This window comes from Heterodontus francisci, chromosome 3, assembly GCF_036365525.1.
Source record: "Heterodontus francisci isolate sHetFra1 chromosome 3, sHetFra1.hap1, whole genome shotgun sequence".
NCBI classification, from domain to species: Eukaryota; Metazoa; Chordata; class Chondrichthyes; order Heterodontiformes; family Heterodontidae; genus Heterodontus; species Heterodontus francisci.
In genome coordinates this window covers 7,336,859-7,357,209 of record NC_090373.1, presented here as the reverse complement: position 1 = coordinate 7,357,209, position 20,351 = coordinate 7,336,859, and the positions used below count along the sequence as shown (strand labels likewise).

Sequence of the window (20,351 nt, the reverse complement as noted above, 5' to 3'; positions counted from 1 at the left end):
GGATCAGGGAAAACCCTAAGGCTTTCTATAGGTATATCAGGAATAAAAGAATGACTAGAGTTAGATTAGGGCCAATCAAGGATAGTAGTGGGAAGTTGTGTGTGGAATCAGAGGAGATAGGGGAAGTGTTAAATGAATATTTTGCGTCAGTATTTACAGTAGAGAAAGAAAATGTTGTCGAGGAGAATACTGAGATTCAGGCTACTAGGCTCGATGGGATTGAGGTTCACAAGGAGGAGGTGTTATCAATTTTGGAAAGTGTGAAAATAGATAAGTCCCCTGGGCCAGATGGAATTTATCCTAGGATTCTCTGGGAAGCTAGGGAGGAGATTGCAGAGCCTTTGTCCTTGATCTTTATGTCGTCATTGTCGACAGGAATAGTGCCGGAAGACTGGAGGATAGCAAATGTTGTCCCCTTGTTCAAGAAGGGGAGTAGAGACAGCCCTGGTAATTATAGACCTGTGAGCCTTACTTCGGTTGTGGGTAAAATGTTGGAAAAGGTTATAAGAGACAGGATTTATCATCATCTTGAAAAGAATAAGTTCATTAGCGATAGTCAGCACGGTTTGGTGACGGGTAGGTCGTGCCTCACAAACCTTATTGAGTTTTTCGAGAAGGTGACCAAACAGGTGGATGAGGGTAAAGCCGTGGATCTGGTGTATATGGATTTCAGTAAGGCGTTTGATAAGGTTCCCCACGGTAGGCTATTGCAGAAAATACGGAAGTATGGGGTTGAAGGTGATTTAGAGCTTTGGATCAGAAATTGGCTAGCTGAAAGAAGACAGAGGGTGGTGGTTGATGGCAAATGTTCATCCTGGAGTTTAGTTACTAGTGGTGTACCGCAAGGATCTGTTTTGGGGCCACTGCTGTTTGTCATTTTTATAAATGACCTGGAAGAGGGTGTAGAATGGTGGGTTAGTAAATTTGCGGATGACACTAAGGTCGGTGGAGTTGTGGATAGTGCCGAAGGACGTTGTAGGGTACAGAGGGACATAGATAGGCTGCAGAGCTGGGCTGAGAGATGGCAAATGGAGTTTAATGCGGAAAAGTGTGAGGTGATTCACTTTGGAAGGAGTAACAGGAATGCAGAGTACTGGGCTAATGGGAAGATTCTTGGTAGTGTAGATGAACAGAGAGATCTTGGTGTCCAGGTGCATAAATCCCTGAAGGTTGCTACCCAGGTTAATAGGGCTGTTAAGAAGGCATATGGTGTGTTAGCTTTTATTAGTAGGGGGATCGAGTTTCGGAGCCACGATGTCATGCTGCAGCTGTACAAATCTCTGGTGAGACCGCACCTGGAGTATTGCGTGCAGTTCTGGTCACCGCATTATAGGAAGGATGTGGAAGCTTTGGAAAGGGTGCAGAGGAGATTTACTAGGATGTTGCCTGGTATGGAGGGAAGCTCTTATGAGGAAAGCCTGAGGGACTTGAGGTTGTTTTCGTTGGAGAGAAGGAGGAGGAGAGGTGACTTAATAGAGACATATAAGGTAATCAGAGGGTTAGATAGGGTGGATAGTGAGAGTCTTTTTCCTCGGATGGTGATGGCAAACACGAGGGGACATAGCTTTAAGTTGAGGGGTGATAGATATCGGACAGATGTGACGGATAGTTTCGTTACTCAGAGAGTAGTAGGGGCGTGGAACGCCCTGCCTGCAACAGTAGAAGCCTCGCCAACTTTAAGGGCATTTAAGTGGTCATTGGATAGACATATGGATGAAAATGGAATAGTGTAGGTCAGATGGTTTCACAGGTCGGCGCAACATCGAGGGCCGAAGAGCCTGTACTGCGCTGTAATGTTCTAATTCTAATTCTAAAAAAAAAATTTAAACTACCGATGGTACACATCACTGATCTCCCGCTCCTGATCGATTACTCCTCACTTATCCCCCACTCCTGATCGATTCCTCCTCACTGATCCCCTGCTCCTGATCGATTCCTCCTCACTGATTCCCCGCTCCTGATCGATTACTCCTCACTGATCCCCCGCTCCTGATTGATTCCTCCTCACTGATCCCCCGCTCCTGATCGATTCCTCCACACTGATCCCCCGCTCCTGATCGATTACTCCTCACTGATCCCCCGTTCCTGATCGATTACTCCTTACTGATCTCCCTCTCCTGATCGATTCCTCCTCACTGATCTCCCTCTCCTGATTGATCCCCCCCTTACTGCTCCCCCGCCTCCCAAGCGATTCCTCCTCACTGCTCCCCCACTTCCTGATCAATCCCTCCTCACTGATCCCCCCCTCCCAATCAATTCCCCCCTTACTGATCCCCCCTCCCAATCGATCCCTCCTCACTGATCCCCCGCCTCCCAATCAATTCCCCCCTTACTGATCCCCCCTCCCAATCGATCCCTCCTCACTGATCCCCCGCCTCCCAATCAATTCCCCCCTTACTGATCCCCCCCTCCCAATCGATCCCTCCTCACTGATCCCCCGCCTCCCAATCATTTGCTCCTCACTGATCCCCCGCCTCCCATTCGATTCCCCCCTTACTGATCCCCCCCTCCCAATCGATTCCCCCCTTACTGATCCCCCGCCTCCCATTCGATTCCCCCCTTACTGATCCCCCCCCTCCCAATCGATTCCCCCCTTACTGATTCCGCCCCCTCCCAATCGATCCCTCCTTACTGATCCCCCACCTCTAATCGCTCCCTCCTTACGGTTCCCCCACCCCCCCTCCCAATCGATCGGTCCTCACTGATCCACTTCTGATTGATCCCCCCTTACTGATCCCCTGCCTCCCAATCGATTCCCCCCTTACTGTTCCCCCACCTCCTGATCGATGCCTCCTCACCAATCCGCTCGATCCCTTCTTACTGTTCCCCTGCCTAATTGCGTTATGATTTCCTAAATGTCCTGCTCCTGCTTCCTTAATAATGGCCTGCAGCATTTTGTGAGTCTTTGGAATTGTCTATCACAGAGGGTTGTGGATTCTCCATTGTTGAATATATTCAAGGCTAGGATAGACAGATTTTTGATCTCTCAGGGAATCAAGAAATATGGGGAGCGGGCGTGAAACTGGTGTTGAGGCAGAGCAGGTTTGAGGGGCCAAATGCTCCTAAAGTTTTATGTTCTTACATTCGAGTATTAGGTCCAGTTCTGGTCATGACAGTTTCGGAAGGTTGTCATCGTCATTGAGTCATAGAGTCATTACGGCACAGAAGGAGGCCATTTGTCCCGTCACATCCATGCCAGCTCTCTGTAGAGCAATCCAGTCAGTCCCATTCCGCTGCTCTATTCCCGTGGCCCTGTAAGTTTATTTCCCTCAAGTGCCCATCCAATTTCCTTTTGAAATCATTCATCATCTCTGTTTCCACGACGCTTGTAGGTAGCGAGTTCCAGGACACAAAAGTGTCTGCAAAGGGATATAGGTAGGTTAAGTGAGTGGCAAAAAATTGGCAGATGGAGTATAATGTGGGAAAATGTGAGGTTGTTCACTTTGGCAGGAAGAATAGAAAAGTAGAATATTATTTAAATGGAGAGAAAATGCAGAATGCTGCAGTGCAGAGCAATTTGGGTGTCCTTGTAGATGAATCACAAAAAGTTAGCATGCAGCTACAGCAAGTAATTAGGAAGACAAATAGAATTTTGGTTTTTATTACAAGGGAGTGGAGTATAAAAGTAGGGAAACCTTGTTACAACTGTACAGGGCATTGATGAGATTGTACCTAGAATAGTGCATACAGTTTAGTCTCCTTACTTAAAGAGGGATATAATTACATTGCAGGCAGTTCAGAGAAGGTTCACTAGGCTGATTCCTGGGATGAAGGGGTTGTGTTATGAGGAAAGGTTGAGCAGATTGGGCCTATATTCATTGGAGTTTAGAAGAATGAGAGGTGATCTCATTGAAACATTTAAAATTCTGAGGGGGCTTGACAGGGTAAATGCTGATCGGATGTTTCATCTCATGGGGAGTCTAGAACTAGGAGGCACAGTTTCAGAATAAGAGGTCTCCCTTTTAAAACAGAGATGAAAAGGAATTTCTTCTCTCAAAGGGTTGTTAGTGTTTGGAATTCTCTTCCCCAGCAAGCAGCAAAGACTGGGTCATTGAATATAAGGCTGAGTTACAGAGATTTTTGATTGACAAGTGAGTCAAGGGTTATCGGGCGCAGACAGGAATGTGGAGTGATCTTATGATCTTATGAACCCTCTGAGAGAAGAAATTTCCATCTCAACCTCAAATATATTCAATCAAGGAGAATCCACAACCCTCTGGGGTAGAGAATTCCTAAGATTCACCACCCTTTGAGTGAAGAAATTTCTCCACATCTCAGTCTTAAATGATTGGCCTCTTATCCAGAGACTGTGCCCCCGTGTTGTAGATTCTCCAGCCAGGAGAAACAATCTCTCAGTGTCTACCCTTTCATGTTTCAATGGGATCACTCCCCATTCTTCTAAACTCCAGACAGTACAGGCCCAATTTACCGAGCCGCTGTCATAGGACAATGCCCTCATCCCAGGAACCAATCAAGTGAATCTTCACTGTACTGCCTCCAATGCCTTAAATATGAAGATCCAAATTGCGCACAGTACTCCAGGTATAATCTCACTAACGCCCTGTACAACCAAGACCTGGTAACAAGAGATAAGGGGGAGATAAACATTCTAGGTCATAAAGGCTTTTGAAAGAACAAATAAATTCGAAAAGGAGGAGCAGTAATATTGATAAAAGACAGTATTGCAGCATCAGAAAGAGGGGATATCAGTAAGGGTGAACAGGCAGCAGAAGCTCTCTGGGTAGCATTTAGAAATAGAGTTGTCTACAGACTTCCTGCTAGCAGTGATAAAGTAGCAAGATGTACAAATATGGATATCAGAGAATCTTGCTGCGAAAGTAGTGTGGTTATAGTAGAAGACTTCAATTTTCACATAGACTGGGAGAAGCAAGCAAGCTTGAGTTCCAAAAGAAGTGAATTTCTTGAGTGTATGTGAGACAGTTTTCTGAAACCAGGGGCTGAATTTTAGTTCCACTGCCCTGTTCGCGATGCCAGGCTCTGAATTCTGGGACAGGAACCCAGAGGCGGCCATGATGGGACCTTGGAAGAGATTTTCGAGGAGGCGGCAAATTAAGAGGTTCCCTCCGGGACCTCAGGCCAATTAAGGATGTCAGGCTCCTCTGCAGCCGGGAGGGCCAATGGGAGCACCCAAGCCTCTGAGTGGCTGGCAGCCCCACTGAGAGAGGAGGCCGTTGCAGCTGTAGGTTGGGACCCGCGAGGGCGCCTCAAGATTAGGGCAGCTTCTGAAGACTTGTACATGAAACAAAATATACTGTGGTGACAGTTGCCAGGCTGTCATTGCGGATGGGGAGCCCCTTTACAGAACGGCCTGTCGCCCCGGCTGTGACCCTCACAGCCCAGCAACATCTATGCTGGGCTGTTTTGCAGGATGAGCCTCTGCCCCAACCCCCACCCATCCTACAACTGGGAGACCACCACCACTCCATCTATGGGTTCCAGTTACATCAGGTGTCCTACTGGCATCTAGACAATACCGATGGCATGTAAAGAGTGCCCTCATTGCCACTTCAACTGGCCTAATTGACTCCCCGCCTTCGCAGATGGGTAACTGTCAACCCCTAGAGGAGGCCTGGCTTGAAAGAGGCCGGAGGCAGGAATATGCCAACAGACTGGCATGCTGGCCAGGAGCAAGAAATTGCCAGCAATGCCCGCCTCCAAACCCACCACTGCAACAGGATGAACATTCAGCCCCACATGTTTCTGAACCAGCAAGAGGATAGGCCATCTTAGATTCATAGAATCATGGAATAAATAGAGTCATTAATTTATGGCACAGAGGAGGCCATTCGGCCCATCGAGTCCATGCCAGTTCTCCACAGAGCAATCTAGTCATTCCCACTCTATTCTTAGAGAGGATTCTACGGGACAGTCTTTACTCCCATTTGGAAGCAAATGGACTTATTAGCCAGAGGCAGCATGGTTTTGTGAAGGGGAGGTCATGTCTCACTAATTTGATTGAGTTTTTTGAGGAAGTAACGAAGATGATTGATGAAGGCAGGGCAGTGGATGTTGTCTACATGGACTTCAGTAAAGCCTTTGACAAGGTCCCTCATGGCAGACTGGTACAAAAGGTGAAGTCACATGGGATCAGAGGTGAGCTGGCAAGATGGATACAGAACTGGCTCGGTCGTAGAAGACAGAGGGTAGCAGTGGAAGGGTGCTTTTCTGAATGGAGGGATGTGCCTAGTGGTGATCCGCAGGGATCAGTGCTGGGACCTTTGCTGTTTGTAGTATATAAAAATGATTTGGAGGAAAATGTAGCTGGTCTGATTAGTAAGTTTGCGGACGACACAAAGGTTGGTGGAGTTGCGGATAGTGATGAGGATTGTCAGAGGATACAGCAGGATATAGATCGGTTGGAGACTTGGGCGGAGGAATGGCAGATGGAGTTCAATCCGGACAAATGTGAGGTAATGCACTTTGGAAGGTCTAATGCAGGTGGGAAGTATACAGTAAATGGCAGAACCCTTCGGAGTATTGACAGGCAGAGAGATCTGGGCGTACAGGTCCACGGATCACTGAAAGTAGCAACGCAGGTGGATAAGGTAGTCAAGAAGGCATATGGCATGCTTGCCTTCATCGGTCGGGGCATACAGTATAAAAATTGGTAAGTCATGCTGCAGCTGTACATAACCTTAGTTCGGCCACACTTGGAATATTGCGTACAATTCTGGTCGCCACACTACCAGAAGGATGTGGAGGCTTTGGAGAGGGTACAGAAGAGGTTTACCAGGATTAAAAACAAGAAATGCTGGAACCACTCAGCAGGTCTGGCAGCATCTGTGGAAAGAGAAGCAAAGTTAACGTTTCGGGTCAGTGACCCTTCTTCTTCGGTTCCGAAGAAGGGTCACTGACCTGAAACGTTAACTCTGCTTCTCTTTCCACAGATGCTGCCAGACCTGCTGAGTGATTCCAGCATTTCTTTCTTTTATTTCAGATTTCCAGCATCCGCAGTATTTTGCTTTTATTTTAGGTTTACCAGGATGTTGCCTGGTCTGGAGGGTATTAGCTATGAGGAGAGGTTGGATAAACTCGGATTGTTTTCACTGGAACGACAGAGGTGGAGGGGCAACATGATAGAGGTTTACAAAGTTATGAGCAGCATGGACAGAGTGGATAGTCAGAAGCTTTTTCCCAGAGTGGAAGAGTCAGTTACTAGGGGACATAGGTTTAAGGTGCGAGGAGCAAAGTTTCGAGGGGATGTGCGAGGCAAGTTCTTTACACAGAAGGTGGTGAGTGCCTGGAACCTGCTGCCAGGGGAGGTGGTGGAAGCAGGTACGATAGCGACGTTTAAGAGGCATCTTGACGAATCCATGAATAGGATGGGAATCGAGGGATACGGACCCCGGAAGTGCAGAAGGTTTTAGTTTAGACAGGCATCATGAAGGAGGCTTGGAGGGCCGAATGGCCTGTTCCTGTGCTGTACTGTTCTTTGTTTTTTTCACTCCCCAGCTCTATCCCCAAAGCCCTGAAAGTTTATTCCCTTCAAGTGCCCATCCAAATTCCTTTTGAAATTATTGACTGTTTCCACTCGTTTCCACTTCCACTACCCTTGCGGGCAGCGAGTTAGTTCCAGGTCATTACCACCCGTTGCGTAAAAATGTTCTTCCTCATATTCCCCCTTCATCTCCTGCCCAAAACCTTCAATTTGTGTCCCCTAGTCCTTGAACCATTAAGTAATGGGAACAGTTTTTCCTTGTTTAACTTATCTAAGCCGATCATAATCTTGTCCACCTATATTAAATCTCCCCTCAATCTCTTTTATTCGAAACAGAACAACCCATCTTTTCCAACCTAACCTTGTAACTAAAATCCCCCATCCCTGGAACCATTCTGATAATTCTCAAGGGCCCTCACATCCTTCCTAAAATGTGGTGACCAGAACTGGACACAACACTCCAATTGGGGCCTAACCGGAGCTTTATAAAGGTTCAGCATAACTTCCCTGCTTTTGTACTCAATACCTCTATTTATGAAGCTTAAGAACACATATGCTTTACTAACCAATCTCTCAATATGTCCTGCCACCTTCAAAGATTGATGCACCTGCACCCCCAGGTCCCTCTATTCCTGCAAACTCTTTGGAACTGTGCCATTAAGCATATATTGTCTCTCCCTATTCCTTCTGCCAAAATGCATCACCTCACACTTTTCAGTATTAAATTCCATCTGCCACCTCCCTGCCCATTCTGCTAGCCTATCCATATCCTGTTGTAGACAGTTCATATCATCCTCACTGCATGTCACACCTCCAAGTTTGGTGTCATCAGCAAATTTTGAGATTCTATTCTGTATTCCAAGCTCCAAGTCATTTATATGTAGCAAAAAAAGCAGTGATCAGCACTGACCCTTGGGGAACACCACTGTCAGTACAGCACAGAAGGACTAAGGACTTTCAGACATCAAATCTGTGCCAGCTTTTTCGAAGAGCACTTAGACCACCACTCTTCTCCATATCCCTGCATTTTGTTCTCCATCAAATATTTATCTAATTCCCATTTTAAAGCTACCATTGAATTTGTATCTACCACACTCTCAGACGCTGCATTCCAAATCCTAATCATTCATTGCATACAAGAGTTCTTCCTCATGTCACCTCTAGTTCTTTTGCCAATCATTGTAAATCTGTGCCTCTGGTTATTGATTCTTCAGCCACTGAAAACAGTTTCTGTTTATTTACCCTATCTGAACTCTTCAGGATTTTAAACACCTCTATCCAATCTTCTCTTCTGCTCTAAGGAGAACAACCACACCCTCTCCAGATTATCCATGTAAATGTAATAAACTCATCCCTGGAACCATTCTTCTTCTGCAATCCTCTCCAAAGTCTTCACATCCTTCTTAAAGTGTGGTACCCAGAATTGGACACAGTACTCCAGCTGGGGCCAAACTAGTGTCTTACAAACGTTCAGCGTAACTTACTGGCTTTTGTAACATCTCTGCCTCTATTTATAAAACCAATGATCTCAAATGCTTTATTAACTGCTTTGTTAACCTGTCCTGCCACCTTCGAAGATTTGTGCACAAATACCCCTTGGTCTCTCAGTTCTTGCATCCCCTTTAAAATTGTACCAGTTAGTTTGTATCGCACCTTCTCATTCTTCCTGCCAAAATGTATCACCTCACACTTTCCTGCATTGAATTTCATCTGCCATGTGTCCACCCATTGCACCAGCCTGTCTCTGTCATCTCGAAGTCTACTGTCACCTTCTTCACTGTTTACTACACTAACAAGTTTTGAGAAAATTGTGCCCTGTACATAGGAACAATGGAGCAGGAATAGGCCATTCAGCCCATCGAACCTGCTCCGCCATTCAATACGATCATGGCTGATCATCCGCTTCAATGCCTTTTTCCCATATTATCCCCATTTCCCTTTATGTCATTTGTATTTAGAAATCTGTCAATCTTTGCTTTAAACATACTCAGTGACTGAACTTCCACAGCCCTCTAGGGTAGAGAATTCCAAAGATTCACAACCCTCTGAGTAAAGAAATTTCTCCTCATCTCTGTCCTAAGTGGCATCCCCCTTATTTTGAAATTGTGCCCCCTGGTTCTAGACTCCCCAACCAGGGGAAACATCTTAGCTGCATCTACCCTGTCTATCCCTTTCAGTATTTTGTAGGTTTCAATGAGATCACCTCTCATTCTTCAAAACTCTAGAGAATACAGGCCTGGTTTCCCCAATCTCTCGTCATAGGACAGTCCCGCCATCCTGGGGACAAGTCTGGTGAAGCTTCGTTGCACTCCCTCTATGACAATAATATCCTTCCTAGGGTAAGGGGACCAAAACTGCACACAGTACTCCAGGTGCGGTCTAACCAAGGTTCTATACAATTGAAGCAAGACTTCACTACTCCTGTACTCAAATCCTCTTGCGATAAAGGCGAACCTTCCGAATTGCTTGTTGTACCTACATGTTAGCTTTCAGTGCCTTATTGACAAAGACACCCAGGTCCCTTTGTACATTCACACTTTCTAATCTCTTACCATTTAAGAAATACTCTGCACATCTATTCCTCCTACCAAAGTGGATAACCTCACATTTTTCCACATTCCATCTGCCATATTCTTACCCACTCACAAAATCTTTCCAAATCCCCTTGAAGCTGCTTTGCATCCTCCTCACAACACACATTCCCACCTAGTTTTATGTCATCCGTGAACTTGGAAATACTACATTTGGTCCCCACATCCAAATTATTGATGTATATTGTGAACAGCTGGGGCCCAAGCACTGATCTCTCCAGTACCCCACTAGTCACAGCCTGCCAATGCGAGAATGACCCATTTATTCTTACTCTCTGTTTTCTGCCTGTTAACCAATCCTTAATCCATGCCAGCATATTACATCCTATCCTATATGTTTTAATTTTGCTAAATTTTGTCCTGTGGGGGCCTTTATCAAAGGCCTTTTGAAAATCCAAGTATACCACGTCCACCGACTCCCCTTTATCAATTCTGTTAGTAATGTCCTCAAAAAACTCCAACAGGTTCGTCAAACATGATTTCCCATTCATAAATACATGTTAGCTATGCCCAATCAGATCATTATTATCCAAGTGTCCATTTATCACATCCTTTAGAATAGATTCTTGCATTTTCCCAATGATTAATGTAAGGATAACAGGTCTGTAATTCCCTGTTTTCTCTCTCCCTCTGCTCTTAAATAGTGAGATGACATTTGCGACCTTCCAATCTGCAGGAATTGTTCCAGAATCTATAGAATTTTGGAAGATGATCACGAATGCATCCACTATCTCCATAGCTACCTCTTTCAACACTCTGGGATGTAGAATATCAGGTCCTGGGAACTTATCGACATTCAGCCCCATTAATCTTTCCAATATAACCTTCTTACTAATACTAATTTCCTTCAATTCCTCATTCTCCCCAATCCCTTAGATCTCTAATTCTGGGAGATTTCTTGTGGCTTCCTCAGTGAAGACAGACACAAAGTAATCATTTAGCTTCTCTGCCATTTCCCTATTCTCTGTTATAAATTCTCCTGACGCTGCCTGTAATGAACCCACATTTGTCTTAGCCAAACTTTTCCTATTTACGTACCTATAGAAGCTTTTACAGTCCATTTTTCTGTTTTTTGCTAGTTTACATTCATATTCTATTCTCCCTTTCTTTATCAGTTTCTTGCTACTCCTTTGCTGTATTCTAAAATCCTCTCAATTCTCAGGTTTATTACTATTTCTGGCAACTTTATAGGCCTTTTCTTTTAATCTTATGCAGTCCTTAACTTCCTTTGTTATCTACGGTTGACTGCCTTGGGGTACCTCCAAGTCCAAGTCATTAAAGTGCATCAGAAACTGCAGTGGCCCGAGTACTGAACCCTGGTAGAAGGCCACTGTTTATCTTCTTTCAGTCCTAAAGACAGCCATTCACAACAACTCTGTCTTCGAACCATTAGCCAATTTTGTATTTATTTGTGATGAGTGGTGAGCCAGAATTAGTCAACAGTCCAATGGTATTGGAAAAGCTCGCTAACAGTGACCACAATATGACTGAATTCAATATTAGGTTTGAGAAGCAGAAAGGTGAATCATAAACTAGGTGTTAAATTTAGGAAAGGCTGACTTTGAAGGGACGAGGCAGGAACTGACTACAATAGTCTGGGAGAGATTGTTAATGGGTATAGCTACGGATGACCAGTGGGAGATAATTAAAGATGCATTCTACGTGCTGAGGGACGCACTAAAGCTTGGGGCAGCCGTGGCAAAGGCTCAATAGGGAAAGACCACTCTGTAAGGTCCCCCCACCAAGGCGAACTGAGGGGCTGGATCCATGGAAAACCCCTCGAACTGTATCGGGAAAATCTTTGTTTGCTGTAAAATGTACATGGCATGTAAAATGAAATGGAAGGGTTGTGAGGCAACTCACTCCTGTATTGAAGGAAACTGATCTCCTTTGCACTCTTTGTATTGTTTGACTTGGTGCTTTTTGGAACTGTTATGTAATGTATTTTTTACAGGTATTTATGAATAAAGTATATTTTAGAAAAAAAAGATGCATTTAGTCCAAAACAAGACCTGTACATACCCATAAAGGTGTGTAATTAAACAACATTGGTCAATGAAGGAGGTGAGAGCTAGTATAAACCTGAAAGGAAGGACATATACAAATGCAACGAATAGTGGAGATCCCACGGACTGGATGAGATATCTGGAACAGCAAAGGAATACAAAGAAAGACAGTGGCTAAGAGTAATGTGGGCCATTTCAGGAAAGAGACAGATAATAGTGTAATTTGAAAGCATGTGTCAACAGACCTGCTAAATACCTACTGTCGGGACTTTACAAAGCTCCTGACATCGGGATCCAAGACGTGGGTGCCAGAGGATTGTTCTGGCAGAGGCCCGTCATGGAGCCTGACGCTGGGAGGGCTGGGCCCAATCTTCCCAGTGGCAGTGAGGCTCTATGGCGGCCCCCCGCCGCTGGGTGACAGGACCCGGATTTAAATATGTTAATGAATTAAATGAATAAATTTAAATACACTTACCTGCGATCTAATGGTCAGGCGGCAATCGTCTTAGCGGCGGCCGGCACTCCTGTGCCTTCACTTTCCCGTCTGGGGAAAGCATGCGTTGCAGTGGTGGGGAAGGGGGAGCATGAGATTTTTAGTGCCGGGGGTGGGGGTGGAGGGAACAGGGTCAAATTTATATCATTAATGTAGGAGATGGCGGGAAGGGGTGTCTAGTTTGGGGAGGGAAGGTCATATTTGAAAGGTAAGTGTTTTGGGGGGGGGGAAGGGCTGAAACTTAATTTTATTGTTATTGGGAGGGTGGGGAAGGGGCGTTCGAATTTTGATATGAACAGAGGGGGGTGGGCGGTTCCCTTTCAATATTTAAATTTGCCGTCAGGGCAAATTTAAAAATGGCGACAGCCCCTGCACACAGGCAGCTGACAGCATTGCCGGCGTCGGAGAGCCCACCCCTCCCCATGGTTATGGGGGCGGCCGATTGGGGTATTTAAATGAGCCGCCGCGTGGTAAACTGCAGCAATATGGCACCTGCAGGCCACCATTTCTTTCGCCCGCCACCCAAATCCAGCCCTAAGGTCAGTCTTCACAACAGAGGCAGAGTGACTTAGAACTTAGACAAATTTGAGCTGATCGGAGAGAGCCAGCATGGATTTGTAAAGGGTAAATCATGTGTAATGTTTTCATAGAGGTCTCTAATTTGCTTGATAAAGGAGTGTCTATGGATGTTCTTAAGAGAGTAGGAATAATAGATTGCCAGGATTTCTAGTGGTGTCCCCCAGGGACCATAACTGTGTCCTCAGCTTTTCACTATATTTATCAATGACTTAGATGAAGGAATAGAGAGCCTTATATCCAATTGTGCTGACAATACCACGATAGGTTACACAGTAAATAGTGTAGATGAGAGCACAAAATTACAAAGGGACATTAATTAAGTGAGTGGGTAAAATTGTTGCCATCAGAGGTCTGTGTGGAAAGTGTTAGACCCAAGAAAGTTAGATTAGATTAGCTAATTGGTGAGAAACTAGAAACTGCGGAGAAGCAGGGAGATTTAGCACAGAAATCATGAAAAACTAGTGAACAAGTACAAAAAAAGTTGAAAAGGATAATGCAATATTAGTCTTCATTTCAAGACAGCTGGAATCCAAAGGGGTGTAAGTTATGCTATAGTTCTATAAAACTGTAGTTAGACCCATCTGAAGTATTGCATTCAGTTCTGTGCTCTGGGCCTCAGGAGGGATACATTGGCCTTGGAGAGAGCGCTGCACAGATTTACTAGAATGATAATGCGGCTTAGAGGATTATATTATGATAACAGGTTACATAGACAAGGCAAGTATTTCATCAAGTATAACAGATTAAGGGATGATTTAATTGAGGTGATTAAAAAATTCAATAGGGTAGATAGAGAGAAACTATTTCCTCTGGTGGGGGAGTCCAGAACAAGGGGGCATAACTTTAAATTTGAGCTGGACAGTTTGGGGGTAATGTCAGGAAGCACTTAACACAAAGCCTAGCTGAAATCTGGAACACACTCCCACCGTAAAGCTGTTGAGATTAGGCCAATTGTGTGATGGAGACAAATTCAATCTTCGCTTTCAAAAGGGAATTAGATAATTACCTGAAGAGAAAAGAAATTGCAGGACTGCGGTGAAAAGGCAGTGAGTGGAACTATCTGGGTATCTCTTACAGAGAGCTGTCATGGAGATGGCGGGCTGTATGGGCTCCTTCTGTGCAGTAATCATTCTATGATTCTAATTGAAAATGTCAACATTCAGATTGACAGATCTTTGTTGAGCAAGGGTATTAAAGGATAGGAATCAAGGTGGGCAAATGGAGTTAAGATACAGATCAGCCATAACCTGACCGAATGGAAGAACAGCCTTGAGGGCCTAAATGAGTAACAGTTGGCCGATCCCTACTACCCATTTTACACATGGCAAAGTTACATTTTACTGCCGCTGATTTCACCATTAGCTATGGAGGCAATACGTTTGGGTATGCAGCTCCCAATACTCCCACCCCCACCACCATAAACATGTAGATTAAGTACAACAAGAACATTTATCAAGTGCTTTTAATGTAATAAAATATTCCAAGGTGCTTTACAGGAGCATTATGAAACAAAATATGATACTAAGCCACAAAAGGAGATACTAGATCAGGTGACTAAAAGCTTGGTCAAAGAGGTAGGTTTTAAGGAGTGTCTTAAAGAAGGAAAGCGAGGTGGAGAGGCAGAGAGATGTAGGGAGGGTATTCCAAAGCTTGGGGCCCAGGTAGCTGAAGACACGGCTATCAATGATGGAGCGATTAAAATCAGGGATGCTCAAGAGGCCAGAATTAGAGGAGGGTTGTGGGTCTGGAGGAGATTACAGAAATGGGGAGGGATGAGGACATGGTGAGATTTGAAAACAAGTGTGAGAATTTTAAAATCAAGACATTGCTTGCCTGAGAGCCAATGTAGGTCACTGAGCACAGGGGTGATAGGGGGATGGGACTTCGAGGGATAGATGTATGGAACTGCACCTGGAATTGGGAAGCCATTTCAACCCCTTTCTGGAGGACCACACAACACACCTCTGCATCAAGAGGCCAAACATCTGTCAGACTGAAAATGGAAGCAGTGTGTCACTCTATCCCAGATGTCTAAGAACAGTGACCCAGTGCAACATGATCCTCACAAAAGTTAAGATGTGCCTGTACAAGAAGTAGCAATGCTGGTGTCACATGCACAAACCTGCTGCAGCACACTACTGGCTCTGCAACAGAAAAGAAGCCAGATGTTGCTATTTGGAATGGAGGCACTGCCTGATGTTATGAGATAGTGGGACATTGCCAGCAGCCAAAGCCTGGAAATTACTGCAAGTGATGCTGTAGTTGGAGCATCTAATATGTCATATTAAATCTTTCCCTCTGCTCTTGGGCAAATGCTTCCATTAAAATTGCAGGAAGAGGAATATAATACAAACAGATTCAGTATTCATACAACAACATTGCTCACAGCTACTTCCATGTTTCTGCAAGAAAAATAACGAGAAGCAGAGGAAATAAAAAGTCATAAAAATAACAGAGAGAAAGGGAAAGTACAAAAGAGACAGGAAAAGAGAGACAATGCACAAGACATATGAGTATAAGAGAAAAAGTAGAAATTAAAGTGAATGATTGCAGAGAAAGAGAGAAGGAAAAAGCTGTGGTATTTCATAAAGGCAACTTGATAAACTGAAGCTCAGCTGTCAACTGACCAAAGTTCTCACATTCAATGAAAATATTTCAGGCCAAGATCAGAAAGGGTTTTCATTCAATATTAATGGGAGGTGTATCAACTGCATTTGTTTCAGGATCTGTGTTTTTTTTCTTCACACAACCCCTGGTCCCAGATCAAAGGGTAGGCTCCAATCTGGGTTAGTGACTTTGGCTGGCTGCTGTTTCTGAATTGCTGTTTTTGAAAAGAAGGCAGGGGCCCTTGTTTGGCTGATGCCTTCTGTGATTGACAGCTCAGTGAGCAGAGACTCAATATAACTGAAATATATTGATAGGCCACAGAGTCAAGGAGAGGAAGCAGTCTGCACATGCAGAGCTCACAACAACAGCTGCAAAGCTATTTTTGCAGGAAAGGTTACATTCAAAATCACAGGGGATGCAAGGCACGCTTCCTAGAGTGACCAGTGGCAATGAATCTGAGACAACATCTGTGTAATAACCCAGAAACAGGACAGCATTAGAAGCCAGTAGATTTTCTAGCATGTGGGGTAGGGTTCCAGGAGGAGAACTGGGATCTGTTATGCAATAAAACAGTACAGTTTATCCTAATATCATACAGCATGTGTATAAAGTCTTTGTACAACTTTAAACACTAATAACTTTGGATGTCCATATGATAGAAGGCATCATGAAGGAATGTAAATTGCATATGAAAACACACATAAACTTTTAACACAATACAGCTCAAGGCTTCAACATTACCACCATCTTTTGTTACACATTATTCATTCTGCTTTACCAACTGTTCACCATTTCATCTTCTGTTGTCATTGTCAATCAGTTTCAGCAACATTACTAATGATAACATTGAAAAATATTTATGAACTATGCTTTCACATGCTGTTCATAGTTTGTTTCTATCACATGAACATCCAATGTTATTAATGTTTAAAGTTGCACAAGAATTTTATAAACACGCTGTGTATTCCTATAAACTAAAATCTCAGTTCACAGATTTGTGCAATTCTTTTGCTATAACTGCTCAGGCTACAGTGAAGTTGCAAGAAGGACAGACCCATTTTTTTCCTTTTTCTTATGTTCTCACCTTCTCTCCTTAAGGTGCTGCCTCCTGTTTCGGTACAGGTCCAAGGGTACTGGGCACCCTCCAGCACCTCGCCCAAATGGCTATTCTTCATGTGTGACCCTAGGCAGTGAGCACAGATAGTCAGTGTTGGCAGGCTATTCGACTGTGGAAGGCATCATGGCCAATTACCATCCTCTTCTCACTTAAGTCCACACACATGCACTTTCCAGCAAGTGCTACTGGATAGTGATGAATAGCAGGACACCTGTCTGATTGTTCCCCTCCTCAAGCTCAGGGCATTCAGCATAGATTGGGGACAGAATCTGGGATCTTCCAAGTCTATAGTCTCTGTATCAGATGGGGAGATGACTGATACAGACACCCTCTAATACAGATTTTCCTGCAAATCATGCAGGATACAGCACAGATGGAAGGCATTCAGCTCATCCTGTTTTACGAACTTGATTGAGTTTTTTGATGAGGTAGTGGAGAGGGTCAGTGAGAGTAATGCAGTTGATGTGGTGTTCCAAAAGGTACTTGATAAAGTGCCACATAACAAGCTTGCCAACAAAGTTGAAGCTCATTGAATAAAAGGGACAGTAGCAGCATGGACACGAAGTTGGCTCAGTGACAGGAAACAGAGTAGTGGTGAACAGTTGTTTTTCAGACTGGAGGAAGGTACACAATGGGGCTCCCCATAGGTCGGTAGACGGCACAATTTCAAAATTTCTAGGTGATGCAACACCTGGAAGTACTGTGAACTGTGAGGAGGATAGTAATTAACTTAAAGAGAACACGGAATGGGTGGGCAGATGGCAGATGAAATTTAGTGAGGAGAAGTATGAAGTGATTCATTTTGAAAGGAAGAATGAGGGGAGGCAATATAAAATAAAAGGTACAATTCTAAAGGAGGTCCTGGAACAGAGGGACCTTAGAATATCTGTGTGCAAATCATTGGAGGTGGCAGGGCAGGTTGAGAAAGCAATTTAATAAGCATATAGGATCCTGGGCTTTGTAAATAGAGGCATAGAATACAACAGCAAGGAAGTTATGATGAACCATTATAAAACACTGATTTGGCCTCAACTGGACTATTGTGTCCAATTCTGGGCACCACATTTTAGGAAAGATGTGAAGGATTCAGAGATGATGTCGAAAAGATTCATGACAATGGCTCCAGGGATGAAGAACTTTGGTGTTGTGCATAGATTGGAGAAGCTGGGTCTGTTCTCCTTGGAGAAATTTGTGAGGGGATATGATAAAGGTGTTCAATGATGAGGCATCTAGACAGAGTTGATAGAGAGAAACTGTTCCCATTGGTTGAAGGATCGAGAGCCAGAAGGTGAAGGCAAAAGAACCAATGGCGACATAAGGAAAAAGGTTTGATGCAGCGAGTGGTTAGGATCTGGAATGCACTACCTGAAAGTGTGGTGGGGACAGATTCAATCGAGGTCTTCAAAAGGCAATTAGATAAGCACCAGAAGAGAAAATAATTGCACGACTATGGGGAAAGGGCAGGTGAGTAGGACTAGCTAGATTGCACTTGCAGAGAGCCGGCACAGACACGAAGGGCCGAATGGTCTCCTTCTGTGCTGTAACCATTTAATGATTCTATTCTATGATTCTTGTGCCTGTACCGGCTCTTTGAACGAGCTATTCAAATAATCCCACTCTCCTGCTCAATCTCAACAGCCCTGTAAATGTTTTCCTTAGGGATATATCCAACTCTCTTTTGAAAATTACTACTGTCTGTGCAGTGCATTGCAGATCACATTTCACAGCAAAACAAAGTTTCCTTGTGTTGCATCTCTTTCTTTTACCATCATTTTTAATCTGTGTTCTCTGATTACCAACTCTTGTCATAGAATAATAGACACTGAGTGCATCAGCGAAGTCTGCCCCCACACTTTCGAAGAACAATCCAGTCAGTCCCACTCCTCCGTTCTTACCCCATAATCCCTGCAATTTTTCTCCTTATCCAATTTTCTTTTGAAAGCTACTATTGAGTCTGAATCCACCGTCCTATCAGACAGCATCATAAATCCTAACCACTCATTGGGAACAAGAGTTTTTCATTGTGTTGCCTCTGGTTCTTTTGCCAATCACGATAAATCTGTGTCTTCTTGTTATCAATCCTTCTGCCACTGGAAACAGTTTCTCCTTATTTACCCTCTCTAAACTCTTCATCATTTTGAACACCTCTATCAAATCTCTTCTTAACCTTTGCTGCTTTAAGGAGAACAGCCACAGCTTCTCCAGTCTGTCCATGTAACTGAGATTTCTCTTCTGTAGTACCATTCTGGTAAATCTCCTCTGCACCCACTCTAAGGCCTTCACATCCTTCCTAAAGTGTGCTGCCCAGAATTGAAATCAATACTCCAGCTGAGTGTTATATTAAGGTTTACCATAACTTCCTGGCTTTTGTACCCTGGGTGGGGGCAATGTTATGCTTCCCCCTGTGGCAGGTTTGGAGGCAGGGAGAGCATAAAATCAAGTGAGATGTTGGTGGGACGGGGGGTGGGGTTGTATATCCACGTCCAGGTCATGACTATATATCAAAAAGAGCAGTGTCCTAATACGGACCCCTCGGGAATATCACTGTATACCTTCCTTCCAATCTGAAACACAACTGTTCACCAACACTCTCTTCTTTTGTCCATTCACCAATTTTGTATCCATGCTGCCACTGTCCCTTTAAACCCATAGGCTTCAATTCTGCTCACAAGTCTATTTTGTGGTACTTTATCAAATGTCTTTTATCGACTATCACCAATCCTCTACATTACTGCATTAAAGGACTCAATCAAATTAGTCAAACACAATTTGACTTTGATAAATCCACACTGTTTTGCATTTATTAGCCCATACTTTTCCAAATGCCAATTAAATTTGTCCCAGATTATTGTCTGTAAAAGTATCCCCATCACTGATATTAGGTTATAAAAACAAGAAATGCTGGAACCACTCAGCAGGTCTGGCAGCATCTGTGAAAAGAGAACCCTTCCGAAGAAGGGTCACTGACCCGAAACGTTAACTCTGCTTCTCTTTTCACAGATGCTGCCAGACCTGCTGAGTGGTTCCAGCATTTCTTGTTTTTATTTCAGATTTCCAGCATCCGCAGTATTTTGCTTTTATTATACTGATATTAGGTTGACTGGCCTATAGTTTTCAGGGTTTATCCCCCTCTTCTTTTTCAAATAGGAATGGCACCACAGAAACTTCTACTACCTTCTGTGAACATGGCACTGTCCTATCATTATCAGTGTCTCTAATCTTCATCATCAGCTCACCTCTGCTGCACTCCATCTTCTATGACAAGTGCATCTATTAAATAACAGTAAGAAACCACAAAACTAATTCTTAAAAATGCTTTTTTCTCTTTAATCATTAATAATTTATTGCAGCCAATATGCCAAAAAATCTCCAGGATGGATGGCTGTGTTTTTTTAAAAGCCTATTTCCCTTCCTTGGTCTGTTCATGCACATTTCATGCTGGCCTTTTATCTTGAATTCTTCTGATTCTGTACGCTGCATGTACTGATGTTAAACACAC

At 44.0% G+C, this 20,351-nt stretch overlaps 1 protein-coding gene across 19 annotated transcripts in view; it reads right to left on the bottom strand.

Annotated features, from left to right (window-relative positions):
- LOC137353703 (regulating synaptic membrane exocytosis protein 3-like) overlaps window positions 1-20,351 on the bottom strand; it is a 1,492,914-nt gene that overhangs the window by 73,263 nt on the left and 1,399,300 nt on the right. Inside the window, exon 1 of one of the 19 annotated variants that reach the window (XM_068020106.1) lies at window positions 16,820-16,884. The exons of the other annotated variants lie outside the window; for them this stretch is intronic. The gene's annotated coding sequence lies outside the window, so the exon portion shown is untranslated. Of the gene's footprint in view, window positions 1-16,819; window positions 16,885-20,351 lie in introns of those variants that run through there. 19 annotated transcript variants of the gene reach the window in all.